Here is a 12,383-nt window from a genome sequence, read left to right on the forward strand (position 1 = left end):
TTGCAGTGCTGCCCATCTAAATTAGCCATCTGTTGATCCATCTTTGGCCAGACCTAGTGCTAGAGATGAGAGGAAGGATTAAACTCCGAGTGTGAAGAATTCTCATGGGATTTGTAAATTGAATTTGACCTATAGGTTTGCAACAAGAAGGTGTTTCTCTAGGGGATGGAGGGAGTCAAGTCCATTAAGAGGATGAGCCAGCTAATCTTCCTTCAGAAGCAACATCTCTTGGATAAGGCAAGAGAAAGGTTTCCATTGCTAGTAGACTTCAGTCATGCACAGACTATCAGGCACCTCAGTTATGTGCTTCTGCACCTTCCTTCTCTGCATTCTCAGTAGACCAGTGTCTCTGGCAGTCATTCCCCCACAGGCAGACACCAACCCTCCACCTCTGCTTGTGCATGGGACTATGGGGGTGGTAGGTGACTGTGTATCTCATTCTCCTCTGATGCACCTGAAGAAGTTATCCCTTAGCTGTAGTGTATTGGGACACAAATGGGAGCTGGCTCCTGGGTGTTCTGGCTCAGACAAATTTAAAAAAAATATTATGGAAGGGAAAAATCAAGTAGAATAAACTGTATATGGTGTTTCATCTTGTCTGAATTAGGGGCAATTGATGTTTGCTCCTCAGGTCTTGTTACATCTCTATCATTTTCTGGATGCACACACAAGCAAAGATGACACAAATGCCTTTGATGAATATTTATTATTGCCTGGGACAAGTTATTTTGGATTTCTTTACAGTCATCACCTTCTTTCTTAACCTGAGGCTTGAAGAGTGTTGCACCTGAAATCTGTTTGGAAGTTACAGCTGGAGCAGGGCATACCTGCCTGCTCAGGAAAGGGAATTTCCCAAGCAGAAAGTACATGCCACCTGGACTGCATGATCTTAACTGCCTGCCAGGCTGCATCTCCTCTTTAAGGCACATCTCATCTATAAATCCTTAAATGTTTTGAGTACTAATAGCTTAAGTGTCTACCTCTCTCTCTCATGTACAAGTGACATTTACAGCATCTGCAGTCCTTTTGCCAACTTCAGCTCTCAGTTTTAAACAAAATGTTACTTGCTTAGTGTTCTTGGCACTGGTTGATGATTTCTGGAGTTTGTCCTCTCCCTCTGGCAGTGGGAGCCACCCACAGGGCATTCTGAAATCCTGAGTTCTCCTCAGGATTTCAGTTTTTACTATTATCGTTCATTCTGTCTAGCTGGGATGTGATTAAGGCTTTAGGGCTGTCTGAATGGACAAACTTTATTTTGATGGCTAGAAAATGTTTGTTTTTTTTTTTTTTTTTTTTAAATGGCCAATCCACTGCTGAATTTTGTGGTGCACAGACTGAGGGGTGAGTGTGTGAAGTAGGTAAGTGATGTCTCAACTGCTGAAAAGTCTTATGAATTCCAAGTAACTACTAAAGAAGAGAGACAAACCAGCAAGCCCCAAAATGTGTCTGGAGAAAGAACAAATCCTGGCAGCTGGTCATCAGTGCTTCTGACAACCCAGGACTAGCAGGGCAACTTGCTTTGGCCTTCAAAATGATCTAGGAACTAATTAACTTTCTTATCCCATAGGGGAACTGGGAGTATGTGGGGTGCCCTTTGTCCTTAAGGAGTAGAGAGGATCATAGGACTGATAAGAAGACAGAAAGTAAGAAGATGTGCTGGAGAGAGAAGTGCAATGACCACCCAAAGCTCCCCTGTAGCCCATTTCCAGCAGCAGCAGTGAGCAATGGAAGTATAAGGCAGGAGAATAGGGACAATACATAGGGACATTTCCTTAACAATTACTTCCAGCAAGTTAGTCTTCTCTTGAAGTACACCTGCAGTCTTTACCAGAACATTTAATAGATGATCATGGATTTTCCTCTCTGTTTTGAGCCTGTTTACACCCCTAACCTATTAACAGGTTTGGACTTTCCCAGGAAAGAACTAGTCAGGACTTAATTTCCTTCTGGAGTAATCTCAGCAAAATGCAGTCAGGCCAATATACACTGAGTTATATGTGTAGATGTATGACTAAGTCTGAGAGGCATAGCTTTTGTTCAAATAATCTGTATTTAGGACAAAAATATGTACTTTGTCCTTGACTATATTAGGGTTTTTTTTTTCCAAACGATAGGATTTTGTTGCCCATTTAATGTGCATTATTGCTAAGTTAAAATGTGAGCAGAAACCACTCATGAACTTGCATTTTTCACCCTTCTTCAGAATTATTTCTTTCTAACCCTGATTTAAAAGTAGATGTGAGATACTGAAGAGTAAAAAATTTCTCTGCAGTCTTGATGTGTAAAAGCAAAAGATATAGAGTGTGATTCTTTTACAGGTTTATAGCTTTTCATCCAAAGCTGCTAAATGTAAAATATAGAAGTGCTTTGTGACTGGGAGAAGGACTGTTCCCTTAGAACTGGGCATTCCTGTCTCTTGGTCACAGGACTTCCCTCTTGAGTGCTGTATTGTCTTCTGGGTGCATTTCACTGGAGCAGAGGCAAGCATCATGTGATAGATGTATTTAATAATTCATATAATAATTCAACAATTCAAAATAATTCAGCAATTGTTTAATAGTTGCTGCCGCTATTTCAGAACATACCAGGGCACAGCCCTGCAAACCTGAAAGAGATTTAGTTTTGTTAACTGTGCTCTAAGACAGTCCCAGGGGATTGTGCCCCTCACCCTGAGCAGGGAGAGGCAGTCCTCATTTCTACATCTCAAACAGATTTAGGGATGAACTCTGGTCTATGAAGACAGTGCAGGAACAGCTCTGGATGAGATTTAAGGAACAGCTCTAGAGATCTGAGAAACTGAAAGACAAGATCTGCATTTTGGCTTTTGTTATGTGAATCTTTTATTGGATCTGGGACCAATTTTGGATCTTTAAATATCTTTTAAAGTTAGCAATTCACGTTCATGTGGTTTCATTCAGTAAGCTGGAATTAAGGTTGAAGCATCCCAAAATTTCAGGCTGTTTAAATCTAGGTCTTGGACTGAATCTCATGATCTACTGTGTGGTATTTTGAGCATATTGTACAGAGTTTTTTCTGCTCCAGAGAGAATTAAGTGTGAGGTAATAATGGGTCATATCTACTAAATACTAGAAGGAATTTCAAACAAATAATTTCACTGTTGTCTTACAATCAAGGAATGTAAAATCATACTGAGCAGTATTTTTGCCAGTCACTGTGTACACATGGTCCTTTACATTGCCAGCCCATTAATTCCTGTTATATAAAATCCCCTCCTGTTTAGCTTAGTGCAGCCTTTATGCACTGTTTTGGACTTTAAGGGGAAAAAAACCAAAACTGTTTTGGACTTTAGGGAAAAAAACTTGCACAGCTGTGGATGAACACAAATTGCAATTCAACCTCCTTGCCATTGATCTATTTCTTTCTCTTGTGTTTGATACTTGTTGACCATAAAGTGCCGTGGGACAGAGGCTCATCATTATTATAGCTCTTTGTGGTTAAAGATCTTTAGATTTTATTACCATAGTCATTCTATACTTATGCTTTTTCAGATTGCTCTAAACATAATCATGATGAAGAAATTGATTTTTTTCTGCCATTCAATCTCCCTCCTACAGCATCAGACATAGCAAGTACATCTCCAAAAGGAAAAGAGCTTTCTGTTGCCTGCCCAAAAGAGAAGCTACAGCTTATGCCAAATGTTAGTACTACCCACACTGTGTCTCACAGGAAGAAAGAATTGGCAGGAAAATTAACAAAAAGTTAGTAGACTGACTCAAAATCTATGCTTCTTTCCTCTTCTTTCCCTGTTGGCTCAGTCTCATTTTACTGGCAGCAATTCCTAAAGTTGTCATATAATTGCATAAATATTAAGGCTCATCATGTCATTAAAAAATTATCCAGTGTTCCCCCATCCCATGATACTACTGACTTCTGAAAAAGCAGACCTTGCCTGCTTCTTCAGCTGTCACTATGGGACACGAAAGAATACAAGTGCACACTGCTGTTCTCAAGGTGAATAGAAAAGGGAAGTTTATTTTCTGACTCCAACATTTATAGTTTTCCAAAAGTGACAGTGTATTAGAGGGTGACAGTGCCACCTCTCCAATGACACTGGACAAACCAACAGTCCATCAAATTTCTCCTCCTCCATAAAAGAATGTAAAACAATGAGGTATTTACAGAAAGTGTGTGAGAAAGTTCTCTACAAGAATGTCAACATCAGATGACTTAGAAAATCTTCAAAAATCAGAGCAACATCCAGCTATGTCTGCAAGCCTAAGAAATGCTGTCGTGTCCATCTCTTATTTCAACTTTTCATAGGGGGTGTTGAGCACAGAGATGTGCAGATGCACACACACAAGAGAGAGAAAGAGGCCAAGGGAAACTGTCTAAACCATGTAGGAGTTGTTCAGTTTATTCAGTGAAGTTCTGACCTCTTGTAGCAGCACCTGGAGACAGAGAATTAAGCCCCTGTAGATGCCAGAGGGGGCCTTGCTGTTGGCTGAATTAGCTGAGGAGTGCTGGGGCTTTGCCCGTGCCCCTGGATCAGTGTGTTGTGTTAGCCACCTGCACAGGAAACAAGAAGCCTTCCTTCAAGATGTACAGGCATTTCTCCCACCTGGCTATTTTTCCAGAAGAACAGTACACATGGAGAATTTTCTATCTGTTTATTTCTCTTCCCCTGAGGAAGGAAGATTTGTGTCTGGCAACTCCAGTGACATGAGCCATGCAGGTCTAGAGCATTTGGAAAAATTTAAGTTAATGCTCCAAAGGCTAAAATGAAAAGATTTATTTACAACCATGAACTGACAGTTCAAACTATGCTGGTCTTTTTGGCAAGAGGTGATTTTTTTCCCTGCAACTCAGCTGCTCTTACCACATTCATTATCTATCATCTTGTTGCAGCAACAGGAAAACACTCTTGGAAGACCTAAGAATCTTTCCAAACTAGAGCATAAGGCCATGCAAGGGGAAAAGATGAAATCCTAATTTTATTTATTTTTTAATTACTTTAGAAAAATCAGGAATGACCATTTTCTCTTCATCAAAAACCAGGAAAATTGGTTTAATATTTGAAAATAATAGTAATAATTAAAAAAAAGTTTCTTTTTTTAAAGAAAAAAAATAATTTTTAATAAAGTTACCTTGCAATATTCTTCAAAATTACACTTGGATTTTTCCAAGGACTCACCTTCCTTGGAAATGGCTGACTTATTTTGTATATGGTATAGCATTCTGATCTCTTTTTTAGAGTTTTTTTTAAATCTCTGTAGTGTAATTTTCTGACCAGACAGACTGCACTAACATATGCAGATAACTATAGAATACCTGGTTCCTGTCTGGATTGCACAGTCAGCCTGTCATGAACTGGAAAGTGGATAATGTGCTGGGTAAGATTGTATTCCTTAGCAGAACATAAATAATAATAATAATAAAAAAAAGAAATAGAAAATGTTTCTTGTGTGGCAAGGTTCCTCATGCATCTGGCTAAAGTAATCCCAGTTACAGCAGTGGAGAAGGAACTCTCCACTTGTGGTTTCTGTGTGGTTTATTGTGTTTGGCAGTCAATAAAGATCTGCTACAGTCTAGAGCCACTCCAGGAGAGCAAGGGCCAGTAGTAATATCTACAAATGCCAGAGAGGAACTGAGCACTGACACTTGGAAATTGTGCCCCACAGAGTTTGCTCTATGGTTATCTCAGGCTGATACTGAAATGACTGGAGGGTCTATGGTCTTACCCATATTCCTGCACACAATTCAGTTACAAAAGAAGAGCGTTGAAATAACATGGAACTTGACTTAAATCTCCCACAGCAAGGAGGAGCACAGTTCAAGTGGGATGGCTTGCTTTTATTTTCTGTTTTAAAGCCTTTTGAAATTGCTGTCCTCCTTCTTTTGCTTGCAAAATAAGCAAATGCTTGTTCAGAGGAAAGGTCAAGGACTTGATCCTGCTTAAGAATAAAAATTTATATTCCTAATAAAAGCATTTAAGCAGATAACAGAAAATTATAGTGGAGAAAAATATATAAGATTAATAAACCTTTTTATTATTTCTGGCACTATCCTGCAAAAGTAGTGTATAAGTTAAATGTCTGCAGACACTAAACTCCAACAAAGGTTTGTTTTTCCAGAAAAGGATTGCTTTCTCTTATTGTCAGGAACACTGCTAATCTCGGAGAAATTAGACAGAACAATGTCCCAAATAGCCTGTGTTTCCCTCTTTAAAGAGAGGATAGAAGAAAAATTGGGATGATTCCGTGGAAGAAGAATGCTTTGTTTTTTGTTCTGTCCTCCAGCAGCACGGCTCTGGCTCTGCTGGCTGAGGTAAGACCACAAAGCTCCCTTGTGTCTAAGACGATTGGCACACCTGGTTTGGGGGATCAGATAATGCAGGTCTTACAGCTGCTGGATAAAACTGCTGTGGCACTGAATGCCTCAGGGCTGTGAGGTATCCCCACTTCCCTGCCCAGCTGCCATGCCATGGCCTTCCAAAATGTGACAAAGGAGGCTGCATAAACCTTGGGGACACCCATTCAGCTGGGCACATCTTAGCAAACCAGATTGATTGCACCTGCATGAAACCAGTTAGGCCCAGTTTGGGGGGCTGTGGCTGAAGACTGGACACAGAGAGCAGAGAGAGCATCGACTAAGGTTGAGCCAAAGTACCTGTGGTGTGTGAGAGGTACAGAAGAAAGCACAAAGACATAGAGAGCCTGTTGACATGGACGTAGGCAATCTTTTTGTGGGCAAGATTATTTGCTGCTGAAGAAGGAAGATGTTGAATCCACCATGGAGAGCTGCATGGCATGGTAGGGAAAGGTGGAATTCATCAAAGGCAAGATCCTGGACTCTGAAGACACTTCTGCTCTAAATCTCAAGGGTGCTTCAGAGCAATGACAAAACACATCTATGTAAATGATCGCAGGTATTTCATGGCTTTATGCAATTTGCTGCTTTTATTATGCAAGATAAGTGAAGAAACAGTGGTGGGTTTTGAGCCCTTACACTTATGCTTGCTGAGAGTCTAGAACTAACATCATCAGAGTGATTCCTTAGACCTTTCTCTGTAGTGGTTGATATATTTGAAACTTTAAATTCAGGAATTTTCTGTGAAAGGGAATGGTGAATATGCTTATGTCAGTGTTATGCTCACCTGCATTCTCCTTATGGCATATTATTATATGTACAGTAACCATTCAGCATTCTAGTTGATATAATCCAGCATAATATAGAAGGGTAAGTGAAAAGGAACAAAATTAACTTTATCACCTGGCATGAATATTTTGATATTCATTCTTAGGAGAAGGCTCTACTGGTTTATAATCAAATTCTGTCTATATATAGCTAATTAATATTGTTGAAATGTTAATGCTTCAGTGGCTGTCAATGTATCCAAGATTTATTTTCATGAAACCTGTCATTACCCTGCCATTTCACACTCTCACTTGTGGTGAATCTGCATCACAAATAACTGTGCATATGTAAATTAAATATTAAAACTAAACCATTAGAATTAATCAGTCTAAAAATGCAAATTATGAGATTCCCCCGGTCTCTGAAGCAGTACCCAAGTGAGGGAAGATGATTGCCTACAACACTACACCATTCAGAGTTTGTCCAGAGATGCTCAGGACAGATTTATGCATCAGAGAAACATGGATGAGACTTAAATCTGAATGTTCCTGGTCCCTGGGGACCCTGAAAGACTGTGAGCATGCTGGCCAGCAGCAACAGGAATTGCTTGTGGCTGATAGTGTTAACACTTATCTGACCTTCCCTTAACTGAATATCCTGGCCCCTGTGAGATGAGGCAAGGCAGGGAGGTGAGGACATCAGCAAGTAACACATTGCTTGGCTCTAAGGCTCAGAGCTCAATGCCCTGGAGAACTAAGCCAGGGGTCTCTCATGAATAGAGGTCTTTGCAACCCTCCTTATCCTTTTTTTTTGGAATGAAAGCTTGAATTTGCAGTGCAGTGCAGCAGAAACTGTCATTAACCTTTACAATTATAGGAGTTGTACTTTGTCACCAATGTTTTGAGGTTGTTTTCTTTTTTTGGCTTCTGACATTCAAAGCGTGATGGAATCCTGGCAGACTGTGTTGTATGTGATCAAAGGAGTTATCTGATCTCTTTTCTAATGCAAGGTGTGCCATCTGGGAGAGCTGGTGCCTGTATGGACAGGAAAGATGTCATTTCAGGGACAGTGTTATCTAGACTTCTCTAAGGAGTGGGAAACAGATCATTATTTGTTCCTGAGTTCTTCAGTTGGGAATCACCATTACACGCTCTATGTGGTAGGAACTTCACATGGACAAACAGTATCTGACACAATATAGCCACTGCTGGGAGATAACTGTGATTTCACAAAAACTAGTAGCATTTTCCTGTAAATCCAAACCACCTGGAAGTGGCTATTTGGTGCTTGCATATGTAGCACTGCCGCTATCTGTGGGAGGACATTCAGCAGAATGGTGAGAACCAAAAATAACTGCATTTTATCCCAGCACTTTTGCCATCTTGGGCTTTTTCAAAAGACCACAAGAACTGGTGTTCTAGCCTCAGGCGTGTTAGTTAGATGGATATGTCAGGTGGGAACCCCAGGTAACTTTTACAAGTTTGAATCTTCAACAACATCATTTTATGTCTTTTCAGCTGCCCCACTCACCTCAACCACATGTTGGTTCACAAGCCAGAGATCATCTTACCCTATGTCTAGGGTAAAAGACAGTTTTATTGGTGCTCTGATCAGATTTTGATAGCAAAGCTATGCTGTGTCAAGAACTGAGTTTTCAATACAGCAACTCATATCCTTTTAAAAAAACTTTTCTCCATATGTCCCCAAGAATTGGTCAGGTTTTATTGAAAAAGCAACATTTAGAATCCATCTTTTCCCAGTTATGTCTACAGGTGCGCAAAGCAGACCTAAATTTTTGTAAAATAAACAAACACATGTTTTTGTTTTGTTTTGTTTTATTTTTGTTTTTTTTTTCTTTTTGGCCTTCCATATCCAAATGCCTGAAGCAATCATGTTCAAAGTTTACCATCTGGCTCATAAAAGGCAAGGAAGATTTTGGCCAGAAAGCTGGAAGTCCCATAAATTGATGTACTGATGAAAATAGGGTTCACAGCAGAAACCCAGAGACAACCTTAATTGTAGCATTCTTTCACATTTGGATGAATTTGCATATCTAATAACATAGATGGGACCAGCAGATAGATGTTGGTCCCTTTTAGAGCAATTCCTTTTCAAGACAACATATAAATACACATAACCATCAATAAATGTTGCAGCTACTGACCCTGACAATCTCAATGTCAATTAGCAATCTTAGTTAATATACCTCCAGACTGGAGTCAGGGGAGTGGCAATCACAGACTGACTTGCTGGTATCTATATTTTTATGACATTTGCTGTACTCAGCAAAGCTGTGTGTGTCTCCAGACAGAGCTAAGCTGGAATATGCAGGTATTTGGTCAACTAAATAAAAGCCATATCCCCTGGAGTAAAAAGTTTGGAACAGCCATGAATGCAGACAAAGTTAGTATTTCCTTTATTACATACACAGAGAAATCCACGTTAGCATACAGTAAGGACTGGGTTATTGTGGCTGCACACACATGCACACGGAGAGAAGCACAGAAAGAAGGAATGCTAAGCTAATAATTGGGATTTGTATTCTAATTTATTCTCTCCACATAAAAAGAAGAAATACAACGCTGACGGCCCCGTTTTTCCCATACACAATCTATCCACGCTCTCCGCCTGCAAAGAGGAGAGGCTACCTTTGTTTCATGTGCATCTGCTCTTGCTACAGTACCAAAATGCTCCTTTGTTGAGATCGGCAGCAGGAGCGCACGGAGATGTAAGGAATCTAAGACCCCATCTTCTACTTTTTATCACCTTCCCGGTGGATTACACACGCAGCACAATGCAGTCATTAAAAACAGTTACACATGAAAAGAGCCGGTGCCTCATCAGCTCGCTGATGTGTCACTTTACTGACGGACATGCAGCAGTAATTGCTGCGATAAGGAATTTGTCTTTTTGTCCTCTTCACACCCCTGCCCGTGCGCTCAGGAGAAAGGGGGACCGGCAATCTCTCTCCTCGCATCCTTCCCCAGCAACCCCCAGGGATATTAAACAACCCTCTCCTCCTCTCTGCCCCCTTTGTTTAAAGCGACACCTCCAAAGATGTGTTCTGTGGGTAGTGGGGGGAAGGGGAAAAAAGGGATATTTACTTACAGAGCAGTAGCGGGCAGTTAATGCCACCTCCCGGACCGGGGACAGGGGGTCACATCCATTAACAAAAGTGCAAAGAGCACACTGGCCTGCCTGCAGCCGAGAGCTGGGCAGCCACTGGGGCTTTCCACTGCCGGCAAAGAGCGGCTCCGCCGAGTGCAGCTCTGCAGTCAGCGTGTGTGGAAAGAGGCTGCTGCCTTCCCCAGCCTAGTGAAACCCCTCGCTATCATTTTACCATATAAGGAGACAAAAGCATCGGAGACTCTCATTCTTTGAGGCGCTCTGCAGCTGGCATTCGACACTTTCTCTATTCCAAGGGTGTCAATACTTCCCCCTCCTAAACATCTTGTCTTTCTTGGCCCTCTTCCTAAAATAAGGCTCCCTCTCCCCTCCTCCAGCCTTTGTTTCTCTAAACCACTGAAGCTTATTAATAACATGGTTTTCTAAATCCTAGAGCTCGCTCTTTGCAGAAGGAGAGGTTTTACAGCAACTCAAGCCCAAACATTTGTAAGGTTCTTCACCTGGCTGAGAGAATAAAGTCCTTGGTTAAAATCAGTATGAGGCTTTATGTGCTTTGGTCATTTTGCCTGCTGAGTGTCTTGCCAAAGAAGAGTGAAACAACCTGTCCTTCTTCATCTTTATGGAGAGGTGCACATTTTTACAAAGACCACGTGTGCAGGCATTTCTTTATGAGCATCCAGACCCCAGTCTGGTTTCTCTCCACCCTTCTTTCTTGCCAAGCTTCCCCATAATCAGGAGGAAAACGAACAAAAGCAGGGGAAATCAATGAAACCAAAACCAACCATCTTTTTCTAAGAGAAAGCCAAAGGAGCAGATTGTCTCAGCACATGCTCAGTACCCAGTCGAGAGCCTTGCCAGTGTGCACATGGTAAGGAGAGGGGAAACGATTAATCCTACTATACCTGGAACTACTTTTTCTGCTACAAAATCCAATTTCATTTATCAACCATTCTAGCAGAGACACATTCTGCCAATCAAAACAATGAGGGTCCTGGGAAACCTCCTAGAGGGAAGAATTTGGATCAGAAGCACATGGGAGAGCTGCTGTCTGCAGCTTGAGGGGTAGGCTGGGGAGGCATTTCAGGGTAATTCTTCAGTAGTGTCTGGTGCTTGCCAAAGGGAGGTGCTTTAATATGAATGCTTTCAATCTTAAGGGAAAACAGAAGGATAAATATGTAAAGCCCATTGTCCCGAGAGAGCCTTGTTGTTGTTTTGCATCCAGAAGATGCCAGGCAGTCCAGTTTTGGGTACTGGGTTCTGGCATGTGCCTGAGCAGTGGTGTAGATGTGCACATGGGTTAGATCACAGCTTCTACTGCAAGACAAACTTGTGCCAGAACCATGCCCTGTACTTGCTGTCCTCTTACGCACCCAGATGTGGTCAGATTTGGAATGGGGGTGAAATGTGCTAGTTGGCCTCAGCGTTACTCCAAATCTAGAAAAGCAATGGTTTTAAAATAGTGGGAAAGGGCCATTCCTATTTCTTCTCTCAGAAGCCAACTTTCCTTTACAGATGTGAGTTATTTGGATGACCAGCAATGATCTGTTTGTCAGCTGATCCAGCCTTTGCTGTTGAGATTTCAAAACAGGCATCATGCCCTGGAGGGCTGACCATGAGCATACAGGATTAAGGATGCCATGGCAATTAAATCTTATTTAAATCAAAGCTGCTGCACTCCCCAGCCACATGGGGAGTCCCTGACTCTTCCCTTGAATTTGCAGTGGCACTGTAAAATGAATTAAACCAGGGAGTGAAAAATTTTCATTGAACCAATGAGCTACCTTGGATCTACACCTATATCTTGGGAGAGCTACTGGTTGGGTTTCCAGTCCCATCAGTGACTTCCTGGATGCCCTTGGACAGGAGATTTCATCTCTCTGTTTGTTAGCTTCATTGCCTGTAAATATAAAGCTCAGGACAGCCAAACTCATGTGTAAGTTGCTAGGAAGTTTTCCAAGGACTAGCTAGAGCATAAATATAATAGGAGTGATAGTTTCTCTCTTTTAGGTTAAACTATTGCACAGTGGCAACAATAATAATTTATTTCCATCTTAGTTACTGTTCTTACCTCAGCTCTGATTTAGTAGTGTACATAAAAAAGGAAAAAGGCCTTCAAGGTAATTAGAATTGGGCTATTTGGCTCCAAACTTTTCTAAACAAAC

General features: G+C 41.3%; 1 protein-coding gene across 6 annotated transcripts in view; it reads right to left on the reverse strand.

Moving 5' to 3' along the window:
- FHL2 (four and a half LIM domains 2) overlaps positions 1 to 12,383 on the reverse strand; it is a 142,536-nt gene that overhangs the window by 14,124 nt on the left and 116,029 nt on the right. The window contains exon 1 of one of the 6 annotated variants that reach the window (XM_059839576.1): positions 10,204 to 10,470. The exons of 4 other annotated variants lie outside the window; for them this stretch is intronic. The gene's annotated coding sequence lies outside the window, so the exon portion shown is untranslated. Of the gene's footprint in view, positions 1 to 10,203; positions 10,471 to 12,383 lie in introns of those variants that run through there. One more of the 6 variants, XM_059839575.1, reaches the window with a different exon arrangement.

The sequence above is a fragment of the Haemorhous mexicanus genome, chromosome 2, assembly GCF_027477595.1.
Source record: "Haemorhous mexicanus isolate bHaeMex1 chromosome 2, bHaeMex1.pri, whole genome shotgun sequence".
Taxonomy (NCBI): domain Eukaryota; kingdom Metazoa; phylum Chordata; class Aves; order Passeriformes; family Fringillidae; genus Haemorhous; species Haemorhous mexicanus.